This window comes from Pogona vitticeps, chromosome 4 (genome assembly GCF_051106095.1).
Source record: "Pogona vitticeps strain Pit_001003342236 chromosome 4, PviZW2.1, whole genome shotgun sequence".
NCBI classification, from domain to species: Eukaryota; Metazoa; Chordata; class Lepidosauria; order Squamata; family Agamidae; genus Pogona; species Pogona vitticeps.
This window is the reverse complement of record NC_135786.1, coordinates 105,814,007-105,836,652: the sequence shown is the minus strand read 5'-3', so window position 1 is coordinate 105,836,652 and position 22,646 is coordinate 105,814,007. Positions and strand designations below refer to the sequence as shown.

Here is a 22,646-nt window from a genome sequence, read left to right as displayed (position 1 = left end):
AGAGGAGGCAGATGGCCCAACACACTGTGCCCCAAGGGGCCAATCCAGTAAACCTTGTCTATGTAGGAATCCTGTAGTCATTACTGGAGTCTATATAAACATTAAATCATATAACAAGGTTGCTATGGGCAGAGCAGATGAAGACATTTTCAAATTAATAAAGAATGGGTAGTGCCTAGACAGCTATGCAGGAAGGAGATAATTTACAAGAAATTGCTTCATTTTTCTTGAGAATCTGAAGACTCTCTGGGACCAATTGCTACAATGTCTTCTGCATTCTAAAACTGATAAAATATTTTGTCTTAAATACTCTATAAAGCTGCATAGTTGTAAATAAAACTACAGTATTGGCTTGCCTCATTAACACTTAGTTTCACTGGTTGGCTCCAGTCTACCCATTCTCTGTTGGGTACCAGTACCATGCCTATTCCTATATCAAATTAATAGTGGCAATATACCATTTTAGAGTTGAAGTGAAATTCTGTTCAGATCGTATCTATTGCACATTAGTACAAAGAATTTAGGGCATATGCTCTTGTGCCACCTCTGTCACATGCCTCTTTTTGTTGGAACATTCTGATGCTGCTTTGAAAATAATGCATATTTTTAGAAGATTATTGGTTTCATCCAAGTTGGAAGTTATTACTACTTTTCTATTTAGTTTCTCTCTTTATTAAATAAAGGAAGGGAGGAAGGTAGATAATAGTTTGGCTTGCTGGTTAGTCCTTAAATCACCTTGGTTTTCACAGCAAGTGTAAACTGGCTAGGAGATGATGCAATTAATTGATTTGCGGTAGTCACCCTTTTCTTCAGTTGTACTGGTTCATATCCATATAATTCCATTTGTCTCACCAGTTCACTGATGGAAGTGCCTCTCAGTTTTACTATTCAAAGAAGGAGACACAGAGAAAAACCAGAATGCTCCATAGAGTCATGTTTGAGTGCCCCATTTAAAAATGACTGCTGTATTTCATCAGCCTACTCTAGTTCCTATATATTTATTTACTGAATATCCATCCTACCCTTCCTCCATAGAGTCTTCTCAACCTATTTCATCCCCACAGCATAGGTTTGTCCACTGTGCTCCACCATAATGATTTACAACAGTAGGGACCATCGAAATAGAATAAACCCTATCAATCAAAATGAAAAATGAAACTATAAAAATAAATGTTTTATGACATGTTTCATTAAAACTGCTGGGCATAGGAAGAGCTGGCAAAAGTGATGAAAATAAAGAAAACATTTAAAAAAACTGGATGAACAAATCATTCTTCAGAGGACAATGAAAACACTCCATGTGGAGAACCCTCCTGTTCTCAGTGGGAAGTAGGCCATTGCAAAAAAAAAAAATTCAGATGTTCTTTGTACACCCCTACCATATTGTTACCATTACTGAAACATAATTGCCTGCAAATTTTCAAGTCTGTAGGCCATGTTTTGACCCCCACCCACCTCAAAAATAGTTTTCTGTTTAAAACAGACATTGACAACATGGTAGCAAGTTGTAAACTTGTTGTTTTATCTTTTATACGTTGTAATCAAGGCAGCAATGAGTGAAAATATGGAAAAAGAACCACCTTAGGAAGTAGTTCCTCTAATTTCATCCACACCAAACCAACCGGTACTTTAAAAGGATGATAGAGAAGTGTCTGAAAGGTGGCTCATAGGTAATTTACTGCAAGATTTGACCCCCAAAAAAGGATCTCAACTGCCCACCAATGGGGATGTGCTTTGCTACTTTGTTTTTCCTCAATCGTGGACCCATGTAGAAAGATAAAAAGGATGATGTTATAAAATTTGTTATCCTGAAGGCAGAACAGTTTTGGGAGCATTCTGGCATTCTTGTGATGCCTATCAGAGTGGCATCACTCTGACAGGCATCACTATCAGAGGAAAGCAAAACTCAATAAATTAATTGTGCAATACAAAAATCTTCAGAAACATAAAACAAGGAAGAACTTCCCCACTGAGAGTGAAAGCTATCTCAAATCTTTTATTCTACTCTGTGACATAGCACATGACAATGCCATTGCTATTACAGAACATGACAGATGTAGGACTATAGAAATGATTTTGGAAGATGTGCAATTCTTAGACGATCATGTCGAAAAATGGAGTTAGGTGGTCTTGATAAGACACACTTTGCAAAAGTTATGAGGACATTTTCTCATAATGAAAAAGAAATTGAGCGTGTTGCAAGGGAGAAGCATCACCAAGATGAAGCTTCAACCAAGATAAACACAAGCAGTAGCCTAGAACTTGATAAATTTGGTTTAGTTGGTTACCTTGATTCAAGTGATTTGGATGGCTTGGATGCTCAACCTGATTCAATTGAAAATCCAGAGTTTGTATTTCCTTCAACTAGCAGTGGTGCAACAGGTACAGGTACAACACTTCATAGAAAAAGTTAATCAGTTGCTTTAACACTACCCAGAAATCTATTTACAAGCAAAACCATATCAACCATGGGGGACAGGCTTAATCTATCAGCTGGTCAATGAACAGTATTCATGGGAACAATTCTTACAAAAGGTGGAGTTCCACTGGAAAAAGCAACTCTTTACAGCAGGTCAAAAAGTTAGGAAATCATCAGTGCAAGCAATTAAGGCTACATTCACAGCACTGAAGCACTCAGCACTATATTGGGATGGTAAACTGGTACCAGGCTTCAAAAAAGAAAACAAAGAAAGACTAGGGATTCAGGTATATGGTAGGCCAGACTTTAAAGAAGGCAAAGTTCTTGATATCCCAGTAATTACAAACATAAGAGGTGAAGAACAAGCAAGAGCTATATTTGCCCTCGCAAACGAGTGGGAGATTTCAGATAATGTGAGATCCCTTGTTTTTGACATTACAGCTTCAAACTCAGGATGGAAAATTGGAGCTTGAGTTCACTTTGCTGGCTTGTCGGCATCACATATTTGAAAGAATCCTGAGTTCAGTTCACAAAGAATTGTTTGGTGCAACATCAGGTCCTGAAAAAACCAATTTCATTCAATTCAAGGACTCTATTCGGTCAACTATTAACACAGAAGCTTATTTTAAGACCCCTAGAAATCGAAGACAGGTCTCACAGGAAACTCACTAAGGAAAATTCTATACAATCACCAAATAGAATACTTCATACTCCAAATAGAAAGAACTTGCTACCTCACACTGACTATCAGGAGTGTGCTGAATTGATGTTGATACTTCTAGATGAGACACCTGAAAGAGGAATACACTGGCTGAAACCAGGAGCGGCACATCATGCTCAGTGGATGCCATCCATTTTGTATCCTGCAAAGACACTGGCTTTCAGTGCTCAGGCAGGATATGACAAAGCCATGATCAGTAAACTGGAAGCACTATACAAATTTAATGCAGTATTCTATGTTGAAAACTGGCTCTCTTCATCTATTGGGGCCAATGCAGAGTATAATGATCTCACGCTATGGCATAACTTGAACAAGTATTGCAAGCATGATCCACAAGTTGCAAATGCAGCCATAAAATCCATGGAAAGGCACTTCTGATACTTAACCAAAGAATGTGCTGTGTTCTCTCTATATTCAAACAGACTTTCCTCTTCAGAACAGCAGCAGGTTGCTCAAACATTGCTCCAAATTCCTGGACCAAAAGAGTTTAAAAGGACCCATCCAACTTTTCCTATTCCTTTTCTGAGCCACAGTACAAAACTATCATACCTTAAGGGGCCTAAATCCTGGTTCTTGTTACACAGCATGGGAATTGGCGCTGACTGGCTAGGAAAACCTGTGAATGGCATAATGATCCCAATTACCAAGAAACTGAGACATATGTGCAGCATGTCAAAGTGGTGAATGATCTGTCAGAATGGGCTGTAAAACTAATCCAAGACTTCTCAACTAGCATTACCAATGATGAAACACAGGGGTTTTTGCAAGTGGTTGAATATCACCGCAAACAAATTCCCAACTTTCAAAGAAAGACATTAAAGAAATTAACATTCTCCTCCACAAAACCTTAAATCCAGTGAAATGATTTGATATGATTGTGTTCACTATTACCAAACTTGTTAATTACTACATATGTAGTTTGTCTTCTCTATATAATAAACTGTCTTATATTACAAATATTTTGGCATGATTTTAGTATAGGAAAATGATGATTTATGAACTAAATCAGTTAATTGTGTTGGGCAGGGGTCAAAACATCACCAAATGTCCTGAAATTTGGTGTACATTCATATTTTGCCATAGAAACAACATAGGAGGGTGCACCATATAAGTTTTTAAAATATTTTTCCCATACCTACATCCAATGGCTTAGTGGGCAGATCACCTCTCATGATGGATGGCATAATGGAGAAGTCTCTTCTCTGCAATGCAACTTCACAAGGCTGTGTTGTAAGCAAATCTTCCCTCCAGATGGTAAAGATTATCATGGTCTATTCAGGAGAAGATAGTCTCTCAGGTAAACTGGTTCTGAGCTGGACCAAAATGTGACCGTTATTCTTGAGACAGTTAAATAGGAGCTATGTGACTCTTGTGGATAGGTGATCACTTGCTGAGTCACTTGATAATCATGAAGCTTGCCTTGAAAGTGTCTTTGTTTAGAAGCTGCACCTAGGCATTCACACAACAAAGAGAATTAGAATGAGAGTCCAGTCCCATCAGTGACATCTTTCTCCTGTTATGAATAAAGTCCTCATGACTGGGAGCATCTTTTGTTCTAGGCTAAGGCAACTAGAGTACAGTGGTGCCTTGACTTCTGAACGCCCTGACCTACAAACAATGTGACTTACGAACAGCTCTGGCTGCAAAATTTTGATTTGACTTGCGGCCGGAGGTTTGACTTACGAACGGAAAAAGGCAGGGGAGAAAGGCGGGAAATTCAAACTGCTGGTGGCAAAGAGGGTGCTTTCTTTGTAGCTCTTTCGCCCCAACGGTTAGAGCAGGCGGTTAGGGAACTTTTTTTACTCCTGGGGCACAGGAGGAGGAAGGAGAGTTGGGGTGGCACAGGTCTACTCATGAGTAAACACCACCAAAGGCGTGGTTCAGAGGGGCTCCGTAGCAGCATAGGAGGAGGAAAGAGAAGCCACTGGGTGCTGGTGCTTTGGAAGGCCAGGAAGCCTCTGCAGAGGCTTCGGACTGGTAAAGTGCTACTTTTTCCTTTAAAAAAAGTTGTTCTGGGTGGGTTTTGGAGGGTGGGTTTGGGCTGGAGGGATACATTTCTGGGGTTTGTTTTTTGTTTTTTGTTGGGGTTTTTGGCGTGGGACTTGCAGTGTTTTATTTTTGGGGGGGTATTTTTTTCTTTGGTCAGAATGGATTAATCGGTTTTCAATGCATTCCTATGGGAAATGGTGCTTTGACTTACGAACATTTAAACTTATGGCCACTGTTCCAAAAGGATTAACTTCGTAAGTCAAGGGACAACTGTATCTATTTTTATATTGCTTATCTAGCCATACCACAGTATTTCACCTAAATCTTCTTGCCCATCATCTGCCTTGGTCAGGTCAAAGTATCATTCCCCAATTCACTGGATACCTAGTTCAGTTACCTAGATCAACTTGATGTTGATAGTTTTTGACATGCATAATTTGCTTAAAACAAACAGGTACAGTTGAGATGGCTTTTTTTCAGAATGAATTTGTTATTTTACAGTTATTCAGAGTAGTCAAACTGCCACTCTCCAAATGTTTTTTAAACTGCAACTCCCAAAATGCCTCATTAGCCATGATGGGAATGCAACCAAACCACATCTGAAGGAGCATCCCTGTTTTAAACACAGAAGGATTCTGTAGATTGAGCAAGAGAAGGCAATGAGGAGAAAAAGAAAAGAAAAGTTTTCAAAATATATATTTTAACAGTGTTTTTGTCATATCACTCATTCCATTTAAAATACAAAAGCATTTAAATGAACAACCAGAAGGAGAAGGAGAAGGAGAAGAATCATATGTTGTCAAGTCAATTCTGACTTACAGTGATCTTCTGGTGTAGGCCATTTCTGTCTGGTGTGGGCACTGTTTTACAGTGGCTCCAGTCCTTTCTGGAGATCAGAACTCAGAGGGTGGTCCTGGGGGACTCCTGTTTTACACCCTCACCTTTAGTCTGTGGTGCCCCTCAGGGATCTATTTTGTCTCCTATACTATTTACAGTAACATCTACCTGAAACTGCTTGGCAAGATTGTCTGGAGTTTTGGGGTTTGGTGTCACCAGTATGTTGATGACACCCAACTCTATCTCTCCTTCCCTTCTAAATCCAAGGAAGGTGTTTCGGTTCTCCTGGTCACTTGAAAAGCAGATCAAGGAACAGAGTTGAAGCTTGTGCTGGATGAGGTTACACCCCCCTCTGAAAACACAGGTGCACAGCTTGGGGATGCTCCTAGATTCATTTCTGAGTGTGGATGCCCATGTTTCAGTGGTGGCCAGGAGTGACTTTGCACATTTAAACTAGTGTGCCAGCTGTGCCTGTTTCTTGACAGGAGTGATCTGGCCACAATGACACATGCCCTAGTTACATCTTGACTGGATTTACTGTAACACACTCTACATGAGGTTGCCTTTAGAAAGTGTTCAGAAACTCCAGAGGGTCCAAAATACCAGCCAGACTGCTGACAGGGGCTGGTTATGGAGATAATGTGATCCCCCTCTTACAGCAGCTTCATTGGCTAACAATCCATTTCTGGACACAATTCAGAAGAGCCTCGTGGCGCAGTGGTTAAAACGCTGTACTGCAAGCTAAAACTGTGCTCACGACCTGGGGTTCAAATCCCAGGTAGCCGGCTCAAGGTTGACTCAGCCTTCCATCCTTCCGAGGTCGGTAAAATGAGTACCCAGTTTGCTGGGGGGGCAATGTGTAGCCTGTATAATTAAAAATTGTAAACCGCCCGGAGAGTGCTTGTAGCGCTATGGGGCGGTATATAAGTCCAATAAATAAATAAATATAAATAAATAAATTCAAAAGTGCTGGTATTAACCTATAAAGCCCTAAACAGCTTGGGTTTATGATGATGACAGTAGAGACAGCCTTCTCTGTCACTACTCCCAGACTCTGCAACTAAATAAATAAAATAAATAAATCTTTTTCAAGGTTTTCCAGGTGGAGAGTACTCAGAAGTGGCTTACCATTCCCTTCTTCTGGGGGTGCCCTGGGACTGTGCAACTTGCCCAAGGCCACACAGGCTGGCTCTGCTCACAGGAGGCACCGTGGTGAATCAAACTCCCAACCTCTGGCTCAGTAACAGCATATCTAAATCACTGAGCTAGATGGAAAAGCATAATAGATTTTGCTGAAACTCTGAAGTTGCAAGTTACTAGATTTTTTTTCTTGTGTGCCATCTGGTGGCCAATTATTCCGTTTGGCGTTTTTTACTTCACTTAATTACTGGGTACATGTCTGAATTACAGGGCAGGGAGTGTGGAAACTCCTATGAGCTTTCAGACCTGCCAGTCTAGAGCTCATGCATAGCATTTGTCAAATCCACAGAAACTGTGAAATAACACAGGACCTATGTGCAAGATGACATGGAACTTAACCTTTGTTGGTTTTCAGAAACTAGAAGTACACAACCTTGGGGTTTTAGCAGAAGTACATAGGCATTTTCAAGGGGAAAATAAGAGATCTGCATCTTTTTATTTTTGTAATTTTAATATGGATTTCAATGCATCCATAAAGTATGAAATGATTTTCAACCTTGTTTCTATGACAACCGTCTGCAGTAGAGAGCTAAGCAAGGGACTCAAAGAAGCTGCCAAGGACTCTAATAAATAGTTCTTTTGAAAATATGGTGAGCTATTCAGATTTACACCTCAGCCTTTGGACTGGAGTTGAAAGAGCAGAAGAATGGTCTGTCACTTTCCTTTATTTGAGAACACCACAAAACATCCTGTATTTTTAAATGTACATGTTGACCTCAATATTTGTAATAATAACGATAATGGTATGGCATGTGTTTTGTCCTTGGACAAATGTGTAGAAATGAACCAAATCCGAAATACCTGTGTATTTCCAAGCTGACCACGTGGTGTAACAAGGTTGTTCTACTGGGAAAATGGAGCAGCATGCCTGCAGATCCCTGATGTTACATCTGCAATTCATGAGTCACAATTAGAAGTACGGAATGGAAAATGAAAATGAAGGAAAGTGTGCTCTTCACCTTAGAAATTGTCTTTTCTTTCCAGCTGCAAAGTCATTTATTCAATCATTAAAATCTTGAGGCTGCAGCACCACTAATTTCACATACAGGGAACAGGAAGAGTAGGGACAGAAAAAATATAAAGTGTAGAACAGTAGGCTCCTTGAATTGCCCTTTTAAGAGGCAATCAAAGACAAATGTGGCCACTGCCCTTTTAAAGTCCCCCACTTACACTGTTCCCCCGTCTGCCTTGGGAGGCGAGGTGATTGAGACATTCTCCTGGCAGCTGAAGAAAACAATGGGGGATAAAACTGAAACAGAGCACCGGCTCTGCAAACAGCTGCTTGTGCTTTTCTTTCCTGATTGTTCCATTTTATTTATGCCCTGTTTTTGCCATATATGTTTCCACATTTGCAAAAATCTAAGTTTCAATGAGAACTGGAAATTCACAAATGTTGTCAAGAACTTGAACAAGGTTCAGGCCACAATGTCATTAAAACAGCACAGAATGGTTTGGTCCCAATCCATGAGCCTGTTATTTGGGAAAAGACTGAGTCAAGGATGCTTCTAAAAAATCCCTAATTGATAGTAAATGATATAAGAAGGTGCAAAAAATGGAAGTATTCCCCCTTCCTACACACATCAGAGTAAATTATTCGTGTGCCATATCTGAATCCTAGTTAACGATTAATTTTATTTCACATTTTGTAATAAAAAGAAAAGAGTTTGACAAAGAAGACGAAGATGCCATCAAGTCAGTTCTGACTTCTAGGCTGTTCAATCTCCACTTATCCTTATGTTCTCGACCTAATCCTTGCAGTGGAAGCTCAAAAAAAAAAAAAATCCTTTTATAGTGCCCTGGGCTGTGGGTATAGGTACAGGAGACATTTCCATGATTTTCTTTCATCCATATATGTGTGTGGCTAATTTAATAAAATAGATGAATACGTGTCACTATTGAGTTAGTGGCAGGAACAATTCTTCTTGACCAAGATGGATAACTCTGGTCTTTCTGATACTTTGGGCCTAAATCTGGTACCAGCCCTAACCAACATAGCCAAAGATTATGAGAAAGCTTGAAGGGACACAATTCTACTTCTTATTCTGCATCATCCAGAAGCATATATTCACCAGCCAGGGTTTTATCCAAAGCTCTTCTGAGTCCAGAACTCTCCTCCTTGGCATGGGCAAGTATGTAAGGAGGGCCCAATATTTCATGAGGGTAGAAGTGATAGCATGGGAAGGACACCACTGTCATAATAGTTTTTTCATTGAAGTTCCATCACCTAAAATATAAACACGAAGCGACAGCTGTATGCAAATATTTAAAACTATCAAGACCTCTATCACCATGTAAATCCCTTCCTTCAAGTCTTACAGTCATAACTAAAGAATAACAATGCCAAAGTCACATTTCCTGCTGTTTAGTAACTCACACTTCCCATGGAGCCTTCCTTTCCATTATACATGCTAATTTTCAGGGTTGGGATTTTAGTTTCTAACAAAGTCATGCTCATGATTTCATCCCTGTAATAGTTGTACCAAGAACTTTTCCTGATCCAAATTTTCTCGATTCAGTTGTACCATGGGTGTGCACTTTAAGGGATCATATTTTTAAAAGAAAGAACAAAAACTCACAACCCCCAGTGATCAAGTCATCTCATCATCATCATCATCATCATCATCATCATCATCATCATCATCATCATCATCATCATCATCATCATCATCATCATCATCATCATCATCAATAATAATAATAATAATAATAATAATAATAATAATAATAATAATAATAATAATAATAATAATAATACATGTGTGCTATCATGTCAATTCCAACTTACGGTGACCCTTTTTATTGTCTTCTAAGAACAGAAAGAACAGAAGTGGTTTACCATTCCCTTCGTCTGGGTGTACCCTAGGACTGTAAAACTTTTCCAAGGCAATACAGAGTGGCTCTTCTCCTGAGAGGCACAGTGGGGAATCAAACTTACAATCTCTGTTTCTGTGGCCAGGTACCCAACTCACTATGTTACCCAGCTAGTTAACTAGGAACATAGGAAGTGGCTTTATAGTGAGTCAGAAAATTGGTCCATCTACCTGGTGGTGTCAAACCTGACTGGCCATAGGTCTCCTGTGTTTCAGTTAGGTTTATTTCCTAGACCTATCTGAAAGCCTTTGGTATCACCTGAGGCCTTAATCCAATTACTAATCAGCTTCATTACTTAACTTCAGTAATCAACCAATCAGACACGTTCAGGGTAGTATGGTGGCTACCATACTAACTGATGTTAAACAAACCATTTTTTTCCTGGAATGGTTTCTATTCTCAATTTTCCAAATATGTTGAATGCTATTTATGAGAGAAAAATGCATAAATGTTCTGATATTTCTGCAATAAAAATTCTTTGGAAATAGAACTTCACTTTATCTTCTCAAAGCCAGGTTGCATTTTCTGCCTATTAAAAACAAACAGCAATGAACTTTTCCTCTTGACTATGTTTCCCCAAGAGAAAGTACTGCAAACTCACCTCTATTTGAAAAGCCTTACTTTTAATCTTGCTAGGTCAAAGTTTACCAGCAGTAATAATTAGCAATGAATATAGATGCTTTGACACACCAAATAATGACATTTTTGCTTTATTTTCTTCTCTTTGGGCTATAATCTTAGACAGACTTAGGAGGGGGCAAGGCAGGATATTGAATTTTTATAGCTGTAGAGATAATAAACAGAACTGCAGTGGGCTGATAGCAGATCACCACTGGCATTTGCAGTATGAAACTGGGGAGAAAACCCTCTATTGAAACTCCATTGAAAGATAAAGGATAATTCATGGTATTTAAAAAGTGCTGCGAAATAAAGAGAAAGATAGGCCATTGGAATTAACAATAGCACGCTTATCAAGCACACAAAGGCACACTTTTGTCTTGTTGTACTGTACATAATATTCATCTGTGTGTTTTACTTGATTGAGTATGCCAGTGTTGTTTTAAGGTTTTCATGTTGAACTAGAGATTGGAACAGTTCCTTTTTTTGGACAACAAATCACATACTGTAATATGCAAAGTAAGTGAGGCTACTAATTCAGAAAGAGTTAACATTTCCCTTTCGTTTTCTAAGGATTATTTATACTGCCCCGTTGAGAAGTTATTTTTTAAAGATGATGACAGTGACATTCTTGTAAATGTAAATCATGCAATCTAGAAATCTGTGCAATAAATATGAGAAAGTGAAATAAAGGGAGAGAAATGGACCAAATATGCAGGGGTGTCCAACCTTTCACTTTCCCTGGGCCACATTAGAAGATGAAAATTTGATTTGGGCCGCATGGGGGGGCAGCCCTAGCCGTCCTCCGCAGCCCCGCTCCAAACGCACTTACTGGCAACTGCTATCTCAGACAGCAGAGGCTGCCAGCTTCGACTCTGGTGGCTCTATGGGGCCGGGAGGGGGTCCAGCTATTGATGGGGACAGTGCAATGCAGTCACGCAGCCCCCCTCTCCCCTCCCCTCCTGCTGCTTCCTTCCTTCCCTCTCTCCCCCCCCCACCATTGTGACGTGCCCCAGCCGCATTCCGGCCGCAAGCACCAGCAGTGTAACTTGAAACTTTGGAATTTCTTTTAAAATAGAAAATTGCACTGGGCCGCATTATGACCCGACCTGGGCCGCATGCAGCCCTCGGGCTGCAGGTTGGACAAGCCTGGTTTAAACAGAAGAATAAGCATCTGTTTATGTTAGTTAATTCATTAACAAACATACTGTATACTGCACTCTTCAAATGTATTATCAAGCTAGCTGATTATAGGAAATATTAAAATCAATGTAAAATAATGCATTGAAACATCAGCTATATAAAAAGGGGGTGGTTTGGGCTGGAAAAAGTAACTCTAGAGAGTAGATATAAAAACTGATTAACGAAGTATTTAAAATTGCTGCTTATTTTTAGAAAAGCACTGGGACTGTGGGATTTTGTCAAACATTTTGCACAAACATATTTTGGTCTTGTTTGTTTTCTGAGGAAGGAATCGAAGGAAGAGAAATGGTCCAATGCAAGCATTTGTGGAGGGAGCTTAAACATGAAGGACAGCAAGGGATTAGGAGCGGAATCATTTGAAGGTGAATTTTCTTTGAAGTGATATTTCACAGCAGGTTTCACCATGTTTGTGGCATTATTCTTTGTTGTTTAATATCTGGCTTGTGAACTGGCAGCACAGAGGCTTCCTCAGGCTTTGAGTTATTCGTAGTTGAAAAGTGGAATTGAACTGAGGCCCTAACTTTGAAAGTGCCAGAGAAAAGGAAGCTTATACTTCTGGTTTATGTAACTCAAATTAATGATAATTAGTGGATTTCAGCTTTTCAGCTAGAAAATCACAAAAAACTTTGGATTTAAGAGCAAGAACTCTGTCATGGGAGAAGTATATCGGCATGGAGCTTTTGCTCAAAAGAATCTGAATTCACTTTGAAAAGAGCAATTCTTGTAGTAACCTTCTAAGTAGGATAGCGTTATTATCCCGATGGCTGGCTGAGCCTAATACCATTCAGGAAACTGATGTTTGAACCATGAAGACTGGGGATGGGCCTTTCTTTCTTTCCTTTTTTTCTTTTCTTTTTTAAAGAAAGACTCCGAAGACTCAAAAGCTCTGTTTTGTGTGTAATACATGTTATTTTGTTGATTGCTGAAAGAGTCTCTTAAACATAAATGATTTGTGTTTATGAAAGTGCATTTTTAATTTTTCCTTCATGCTCCTCTGTCTCCTGCCCCGTTCATTTGTCAAACAGCCTGAGAAATTTCTGCACCCAATGGCATTGGCATGAGGGCTGGCAGCAGCCAGTCAGAATATCCAAGAGGAAAGCAGGAATTCTAAATGTAGAGAAGGGCCTGGAAGTCAGTAAGGAATGCTCTATTTGCTTCAGTTATTCTTTATGCATGGGATTACTGTGTGTTGATCTCCTGATGCCATCCATTTTGGATTGCTGCTTCTGCCTGCCTGCCTGCCTTAATTTGGATTCTTTATTCTTTTTTTTTTTGTCTTTTTATGCCTTTGTTTTTTTGGGGGAGATTTAACCCCCTCCCCATTTCTTTGGATTATTTTTGCTGCTCCCTGGCCTGCCTCACACTGTGTACTGTACTCAAAGAAGAGAAGGAAAGATAACAAAGGGTGGTGAAGGAGAAATATCCCCATATTCTAGCATTTTTTATGGGGGGGGGGTGGCTGACAACTTTTTGTCTTTGCTTCCTTGCCCGCTCCCTTACATAAGGGCAATTCCTGGACGATCAGAGGCACATTACACACTGCTTTTGCTGACAGGGCGATGCCCTGGCAGATATACTGAGCTAAACCAAAATTCAGATATGCTGACAAAAGTAGCTAAATTCTGTGCTGCTGCAATCAAAATCCATGAAGGAAAGGTTCCACCTAAAGGTTCCACCTAAAGCGCAGGTATAGTATATGTAAATTGGTGTATACCAAATTGGTGTAATGATCACACGGGCTCTATGAGCTTCAAAGTAACAATTTTGTCATTCTATGCAACCTGCAATAGCCCATAGATAAGGCCTATGATAGGCAGGTAAGAGATATTTAGTAAGATGTATGAATGTAGTTATACACACACACACACACACACACACACACACACACACACACACACACACACACACAGTGGTGCCTCGCACAATGAGCACCCCGTAGAGCGATGAATTCGCTCTACGAGGATGTTTTTTTGATCGCTAATGCGATCACAGAGCGATGGCCTCTATGGCAAAAAATCGCACAGAGAAGGTCGGTAAGCGTTTTGCTTACCGACCTTCGCTTTGCGACCCGCCAATCAGCTGTTCGGCGGGTCCAAAATGGCCACTGGAAGCCTCAAAATGGCCGCCGGAAGCCCCAAAATGGCCACGCACAGCATTTTCGCACCCTTTTTAAGCGAGGGGAGGGCGCGAAAATGGCTGCCAGCCATTGGAAAAGCATCGCTGTACGGTGAGTAAAGCTGCTATTGGAACGTTTCCTTCCTGTACAGCGATGCTTTCACACAGCGAGGGTTAATCCGGAATGGATTAACCTCGCTGTGCGAGGCACCACTGTGTGTGTGTGTGTGTGTGTGTGTGTGTGTATAATAACTACATTTGTACATCTTACTAAATATGTCCTATCTGCCTATCACACACAAACACACACACACACACACACACACACACATACAGTGGTGCCTCGCTTAGTGATTGCTTCGTTTAATGATGTAATCGCTTAACGATTAGTTTTCCGGAGCGATCTTGCGCTCCGTTTAATGATGTTTCCTATGGGCGATTTTTGCATAGCGATGTTTGGGACCTTGCTTTGCATCGCGATGACAGTTTGGGTCCCCCTGTTTCGCTTAACGATGGTTTTGACAGCCTCGTGTTGGCTGTCTTTTAAATGTTTAAAAAGGTTTTTAAAAGGTTTAGAATGCTTGAAATCATAAGTGCACTTAATAAACCCATATGTTTTCCTATAGCGATGTTTTCCCATAGTGATGTTTTTTGGCACCAATTAAAATAATTAAGTGAGGAACCACTGTATATACGTATAATGTCCCGCTGTTGTGAATGCAGCATGCTGGGACAAATGTCCGCGTGTGCCCAACAGAAACAAGGCAGCCAGCCAGGCATGGAAGAAAACACTCCATGGCAATGCTGCTGTAACTTTCACTCATTGAGAAATGTATCTGCTTGCTCAAGCCTGGACGATATCCCAACCCCAAGAGCCATATACCCCGCCGTGATTGGTACATTCCTTCTGTTCCACACACAACACTGTAAAGTGTCATACATATCAAACTTTTTTTATTATTTATTTATTTATTGTCATTGTAAGTATATACACAGTATACCCATACAATGAAATTCACAGACACCCAGAGACCAGACACATGCACACACATAAAATTCCCCAAACACTCCCCACCCACTAAAAAAAATCCCCCAACACTCCCCACCCACTAAAAGTCCTCCACTAAAAATACAAACATCTACACCGCAGGCCAAGTAACACAGTCCAACTAACTATTCACTACTTGTGGTCTTTAAGCTCATTATTAATTGCAATTATAGCTCTGGGATAAAAACTATTTAGAAAACGTGTGGTCCGAGTCTTAATTGTTCTATATCTTCTGCCAGATGGTAACAGTTCAAAAAAGTTATAAGCAGGATGGGAAGAGTCTCTCAGGATGTTGTGTGACTTCCTCAGACAGCGGGATGTGAAGATGTCATCCAGGGTTGATAGCTGGAGCCCGATGATATTCTGGGCAATTTTAATGGTTCCCTGTAGAGCTTTTTTGTCCGCTACAGAGCTACTCCCAAACCATGCCAGAATGCCCCACCGTGATTGGTACGTTCCTTCTGTTCCACACACAACACTGTAAAGTGTCATACATATCAAACTTGCAGGCCGCACTAACATTAAACTGGTCTACAGGGTATCCGTTCCTTCTCATTGTCATTCACAAGGAGACACCAAGGAGAAGGAAATCCAAGAACTTAACTGTTTTCATCAGTTAACCGCTTCTCAATCAAACACAAATGAATTTTCAGGGTTGCCCAAACACAAAGCAATTGTAGACCATCTTGACTGCTACCACTGGTAACATCAGAATTCAGACATTCAGACTGCCCATTGTTATTTAAGGTTTAGCATTGTTTTTCCTGCTGGCAAATGGGACATAACATTGCACAGCTTTATTGGACAATTTCCTGGCATTTTGAATTTTGGACAAAGAAGCACAATATAGCACTTTCATGCACCAATTTTTTTTAAAGAATTGAATCATGAGTACAAGGATAGACATTAGTCATGGAACGCCACAATGGTCTTGAATACTGTATGCAAAGAATATTCCATCAGCATAAAAGAAACTCAAATGCAAAGGTCAAACTGGTTTTTACTACGACAGTCTGTTTGGCTGGCCCTGGGTTTAGAATCCTTATCATCATTGTTATTAAGATAAGATATAGTAGTAAATATGGGGAATAATGGAAGGTGGAAGGCATCCATTCTTTAGCAAGAGAGATTGCTACTCTTCCCCACATCCCTCGTACTTTTGCATTGATTTGTTTTTTAAAAAGGGTCTTAAGATATATATTTAAATGTTCATTTTCCCTCAAAATACTCTTTTAAATGAAAATTTATTTTCATACTACTAAGACATAGTTCTGCGAATAAAGCATTTTTCTGGTTGACATACTAATCAGGTGAGGTAACATTTTATTTATTTATTTAAAATATTTTACCCCAGCTACCTCCTATAGGACCCACTCTATAGAGCAGAAAATATTAACCTATTGAGAGTGGAGATATTCCACACTCCAACTGCATGGGATCTCACGTATGACCAGTTTAAGAAGCATTACTCTCCTTTGCGTTGGATTTGACTGCTCTCAGACACATCACCACCAAACCAAATCTGTCATTATCACACTCACTGTATGATTTTTTGATTTGTCAGAGTTCATGCCAGGGAGAGTAAAGTAAATTCCACACACACATGTGGGGGGAAAAAGCAGTAACAAACAGTAGAAATATTACTAGAGGAAATATCAGAAAATTTCTTCACCTAGTATTGTATTTCAGTCTGATAATCAAAAACAGGAGAATCCTTGCTGAATCCTTAACAAAAACTGGCATTTAATCTTAACACTGTGGTTATACCTTGTTGCCTGTGAGAAGGAAGAGTGTCTGACAAGTAGAGTTGGACAGGTTTGCATGGATCCCAAAGGCCTAGGAATCAAAGAAATCGGTTCAATTATGGTGTGTAATAACAGTCATTGCAGCCAATCCACTTTATTTCAGCTTTCTCACCTACTAATTTGATCTAACCCTGTGGTTCTGCTTTCTGTTTTTTTCAGTTCTGGGAGACTTAGGTTCAAAGCTTGCCTTACTTTTCTCATTCCATGTTTGAGAAGATATTAAAAAGGAACTTTCTTTTATTTTGTATTAATATCAGATGTTAACACCAAGCCAAAGCTGCAGAATGCAAAACCATATGTATTTAGGTACAAATACATGTACTGTGCCAACAGTATCACGGCAGTGAACGTAGGGGTTTTCCTCCTTACTTTCTCTGTGAAAATCACAGTGGGAAGCAGCTGGTGATCAATCGGTAATTCATCAGTTTGTTCAAGGTGGTGGAGAAAACTGCTGAATAAATGGAGACAAATAAATCATGGCATCTCACAGAACCTCCACACACAAAATTTATTTGTGTGTGTGTTTGCAAGTATTTATGTTTCAGGGTCTGGTCCTGCAAGGTTTTCCAGAGTGGCTCACAATTAAAACCAACAATTAAACACACACAGTTGAGCTAACATCACAATCCTGAATACATCAAAACACAGTAAATTTCCTTGTTCTGTCATCTGTTGGACTTGATGTTTCTCCTGCACAGCCTGTAAAGGACAGGAGTCAAAAGACAGGAGTCTAGATGTGGGCTGCCGTGAAAGTGACAGGAGGATTTTGAAGGGAATATTGCCAGTTTCTGTAGCATCACAAGGTTCAGGCCAAAACATACATTTGGCAAAAATCTGGAGCAGCTGTATCATTAGCAGAAATTTAGGGCTGCCCATTTCTGAAACGATAACTCCAACTGTTCCTGACAGCAGTGAGAAATGAGGAATATTAAATGGCATATTTTTAAAACAACAACAACAACAACAGTGTTATTATTTCATGGCAGAGAATTGAGTACAATAACTCAAGTATCAGGTGATGAACTGAAAACTGTGGCAGAAGCATAATGATAGAAACAGTTCTTTTGGGAAATGCATACCAGACATGATTTCCAAACACAGTGGCATTTAAAGGCATACTTTCATGCGAGATATAAATACATCATGGAATTAATTTATATAAAAATAATTTGTTGCCCATAATTAATTATAATTTTGAACAATTATTATATAATTTATTGACAGAAATCCTATTGTGAAGCTCCACATGTTGAGGGGTGGTGAGATTAGCAGCAGTGGTAAATCACTGCTGATTAAATATGATCTTATATTGTGATTGACTCCTATACAATGCACAGAAGTCATATGCACCCCAATATTATCAAAGAAAGTCTTTAAAGAGCAGCAGTTTGCTACTGCTGATGACATCATCACCATTGCACATGCAGGGCTGCACAGGAGGATATTATCCATTATTTTAATTCTTTAATATTAATAATGTCAATGCTTTGAGTAACAAATAAGGTTTTTTATCTTAATGTATTACTTTTTTACTAATTGTGAATCTTTTTCTGTATATATTCAGTAAAATCATTTAAAAATAAAAAAAATATTAAGTATTAAAATTTTATAAGCCATTTTTTAAAAAACGTACAAGATGTATGTTCTTGGGACCTCCTAAAAACTCACCCCAAGATTCGGATTGCAGTTTTCATATATCGGGAACTATGGTGGAGACAGACAGACAGATTTTTTATTACTGTAGATTGCATTTTATGTGTTTGAATTATATTACTGTTAAGCTCTGTGTGTGCTTTTTCACCAACAGAAATGGGGGATACATAAATTTATTAAAGAACTGGAATAAAATAAAAACAAGCAATTTAACAGGAAAGATTAAAAACAGCAAATGGTTTGGAAAGCAAAATGATGCATTACTAGTCCACCTTAAAAACTCCAGCTTTCTTATGAAAGTATTTAGAATTGATTCACTATTGTCGTGCTGTAGAATACTTTCTAGAGAAATAAATCATAATGATGTTTTTTCCCACCTACATAACTCATTGTAGAACAGTTGTAAGGAGATAGATCACATTGAACTCCTGCATGTCTGGTTCAAAGGTTATAAGATGCATGGTAATTAAGTAGCAGTTCTTTTGAATTTGTGGCATTAATTAATGGAATGAACATTAATAGTCCTCTACTGAGTACATCTCCTCTTTCATGCAGCCTAGCTAACAGAAAGCCTTTGAAAGGGCCAAAAGAGTACATAATAAAGTAAGAATTCTTCTTTGAAGAGTACTGTGTTTTCATTCAAGCATTATTCTAATCTCTTTAAAAGACTTTTAAAGGATGGATAATTAAAGCTGTTAGGTATTGCAGAACTGCCTTAGTATGTTTATTTGGAATGGATCTGAACAATGCCAGATAAACAAATATAGCTGGAAAACATGTATGGGAAATGCAGTACATAAAATGGCCACACGCCATTTGTTGCTAGGTATGAATAGAAGAAGAATATTGTGTACAGCTTATTGAGCCGATACAGACTTTATCAGCATTTGCTTTATAAAGGTCTCCAATCATATAAAGAGGTCTACCTAGGCGAACTTTTGCAGAATGTGTACTCAAACTTTATGTTTTGATGCAAACATATCAAGAACAAAAATGATGCTTCTGTTGTGCACCAAAAGGCAAAGCCCAGTGGAAGTAGCTTCATCTCCTTATACATTTTTATGCCCACACAGGTTCAGGGGAAAGCTTGAAGAGGCTTACAGTGAGTGTAATGAAGCTGAATTCTAATGAATTTTGCAAGGCACCTTACAAAGAAATACCAATAATGCAAATACGAAAGCAGACTTCTTAATTTAAATGTGTGCCTTTTTTAGCCTTAGAAGTTTTGCTTCTGCATCTGTTCCTTATAATACCTCAAATAAGCATTTTAATCTACACAGTGTCCAAATACAGTGTCATCATCTCACTGAGTCAAATTTTTAGAGCTAGCAAAGCTGAGCTGGCTTATTAATATCAAGCCTGATGTGAAGCAGGTGTTGTACAAGTGTTCACATGTATGGCTGCCAGTAGCATCTATTTTCCAATAGCTGGGTCTTTGTTATCCCTCTGAAGCAGAATAACAATTGGACCAATTTTCTCTTTTCATACTCTTATAGAGATGATGACTATAGCCTGACTTCACTTCGCAGAGTACAATGTGTGCATTGGGTTTTTTACATACCTTGTGATGCTTCCTTGAACAAAACAAAGGTCCAGAAACATAATGGCTGAAATCCAGTATAAGTTACAACTGAAATAAGTCCATTGAATCAATGAAGCTTACAGAGGAATTGACTTAACAAATCCCCACTGATTCAATATGTTTACTTTAATCGTGACTTGCTACTAAATTTCAGCCAAAGTGTGACGTGTTTTGTTTGCATTCACATTTTCTGCACTTCTTCCCCTGCCCAGCTAGCAGATGTGGTGCAGAGACAACATTAATAAAACCCCTAGTGCATGTTATGTTGCAGTCAACTGCACACACGTTCTAGGTTCTCCATGATTCAGAAAGAAGCCCATACTAATAAATGTCTGAAGCCCTCTTACACAAATAGAAAGGAGAGCATTATAAGCTTATGTTGAAATACAGAACTTGAAGACACTAGAAAATTATTTCCTTTCTTACACTAACTTGGCATGTTAAGTTTAAAATTTTTGAACCTGAAGACATGGGCAATGTTTGAAAAATAAGATTATTAGTATAATATTCCAACCTATCAATCTCTGAGCAAAGTGAAGCTGGGATGTTTTTTCTAAAGCTCTCTGTACACAAGAAAGTTTTAAACTACTACTGAAAGCCTAAGTGAATTGCCCATCCCACAGCTAACTGCAAATTTGTTATTTGAAAGAAACTTTAAATGAAATGATTGATTAATGAACACACACACACACACACACACACAAAACCTTGGTTCTTGCAAAGTGACTTTTTTTTTTCTTATTCCTGAGGTTCCAGTTTTGAATGGACAAATGTTGACAGAAAACCTGCTACATTTTAAATTGAGATATTTCAGGCCATTCCATAGTTGGCTGCAAAGGAGGTAGAGGTCACAATGTGTGAATCGCACACCTGTCAGGAGAACACAAAGGCTGTACTCACAATCATCTCCTTTCTTAATATATCAGTGTAAGAACTCTGAACTTGTATGCTATCCTTCATTTTTTTAAGGCATTGAGAGGAGATTCAGAATGTTTTAAAAATGGTTTCACTAAATGTGGTATTTAATTGTTGCCAGTATGAATATATGACAAAATGTCTTCTCATGGTTCAAGATGATGTAAAGACATCCATCTTTGGGGATTGTGAGCACTCCCCTGGTCACCCACCATGATGATGCCATAAGTTGCTGTAGAACCAAAAACTATATTTTAAAGAAATGTTCAACTGAAAGGGCCAACGGGTCCAGACAGGACAAAACTATATAGGGCCCTAGGGAGTTTGGTTCACTTCTGATCTCTTCTTCTTTCCAACCAAGTCTAAGGAGCAGAGCAGAGACCTTACTCCTCCACCATGTCCAGCACCCTTTGCAGGTGAACCAGGCTGGGGGTGCCACAACAGTGATGCTGATAACAAGCACAAGGTCTCTGGGACACCTGTCCCTGGAGGTGACTGCAATGGGCCCCTTCCCCAGCCAGATTGCAAGGATTGGTGGTGGCTTCCCCAACCCCATGAGTGTAATAGTTCTCAAGACCAGGATGGCCAAACTATAGGTGCATGTGGCTGGCACACTCAGTCACATGGAAATCTGGGTGCAGATAGGCTGTGCTGTGAAATTCACTCCTTGAGGGCTGTAGAGCTGCAGAGGATGTATGGGTCTGTGACAGATGGTTCTGATTCCTGTGTTGCCAGATACAACGTTGGTTTTCCAACTGGTGGACCTCATGATGTTGAGCCTGGTCATGCCAGATGCAGGCAGCTTCCTCAGGCACCAGGGTCAGCTCCACCCAGTTACCAGTGTCTGGGTCACACATTTGCACATTCTCTGAACCATCTCAGGACTGCATATTCAACAGTTGGGCTTCCTCCACCTCAACCCCCACACACACACACATAATCAACTGTGTCTGTCCATAGGTCCTCTTCCTTGGGGGCTGGTTCCTCCTTAAGCAGGAGTCCCACTATAGCTGCACCTGCTTGGGAAAAGTTGACACCAGTTGGGCCATGGTGGGGAGCCCACCAGCCAGGCCAAGAAGATTCTCACCAGCCCCAAGAGTTCTGAACATCACAGGTGAGAGTATTGTGACTAGTAAGAAGTTATTTTCTCAAGTGGTACTTGATTGATGGAATATTTTTTTCCAGAGACCTCTGCTTTGCACCATATTGCTAGTTTTTAGGTGTCAAATTAAAATAATTTATCGTGCATTAGTTAATTAAATGTGAAACAAGTTGTTTCGGGGATGCCTCAAACGTCTATGCTGTTCGATAGTGTTCTTCCTTTCTGATGTGACAGTTGTTGCTTTTCCTGTTTAAATTATGTATTTTATTGATTGTTTGTGTTTTAAGTTATGTATATTTTCTAAGTCACCACATGAAATGTACATTTCAATTGAAATGTGCTCTAACATGTTAAATGATTTTAAAACATTCTCCCCTAACAGTTATATGAATAAGGAACAAACTTACACTATTTTCAATTCAACAGCTGTCCTGTTGTTGTTTTAGAAATCACATTTTTTTGCATTTTTTCCTGTTTATTCACGTAACTTACCAATGATGCTGAGCGTTTTTGAAAACAAGTATAAAAGTGTCCTTGCTGTATGTTTTATCCTAATGAATTTTGTCAT

The 22,646-nt window shown here is 39.3% G+C and overlaps 1 long non-coding RNA gene across 2 annotated transcripts; it reads right to left on the bottom strand.

Moving 5' to 3' along the window:
- Positions 1-1,976: 1,976 nt before the first annotated feature.
- On the bottom strand, positions 1,977-22,646 carry LOC140706720 (uncharacterized). Of its 2 annotated transcripts, XR_012086552.2 has the most exons (7): positions 22,571-22,646; positions 18,495-18,530; positions 17,196-17,274; positions 16,789-16,857; positions 9,236-9,390; positions 7,968-8,056; positions 1,977-4,589 (listed from the first exon to the last, which is right to left on the bottom strand). It is a non-coding gene; the product is annotated as an uncharacterized LOC140706720 (long non-coding RNA). The 2 variants fall into 2 exon arrangements; XR_013544568.1 differs by lacking the exon at positions 18,495-18,530 and having other exon boundaries at positions 17,196-17,277.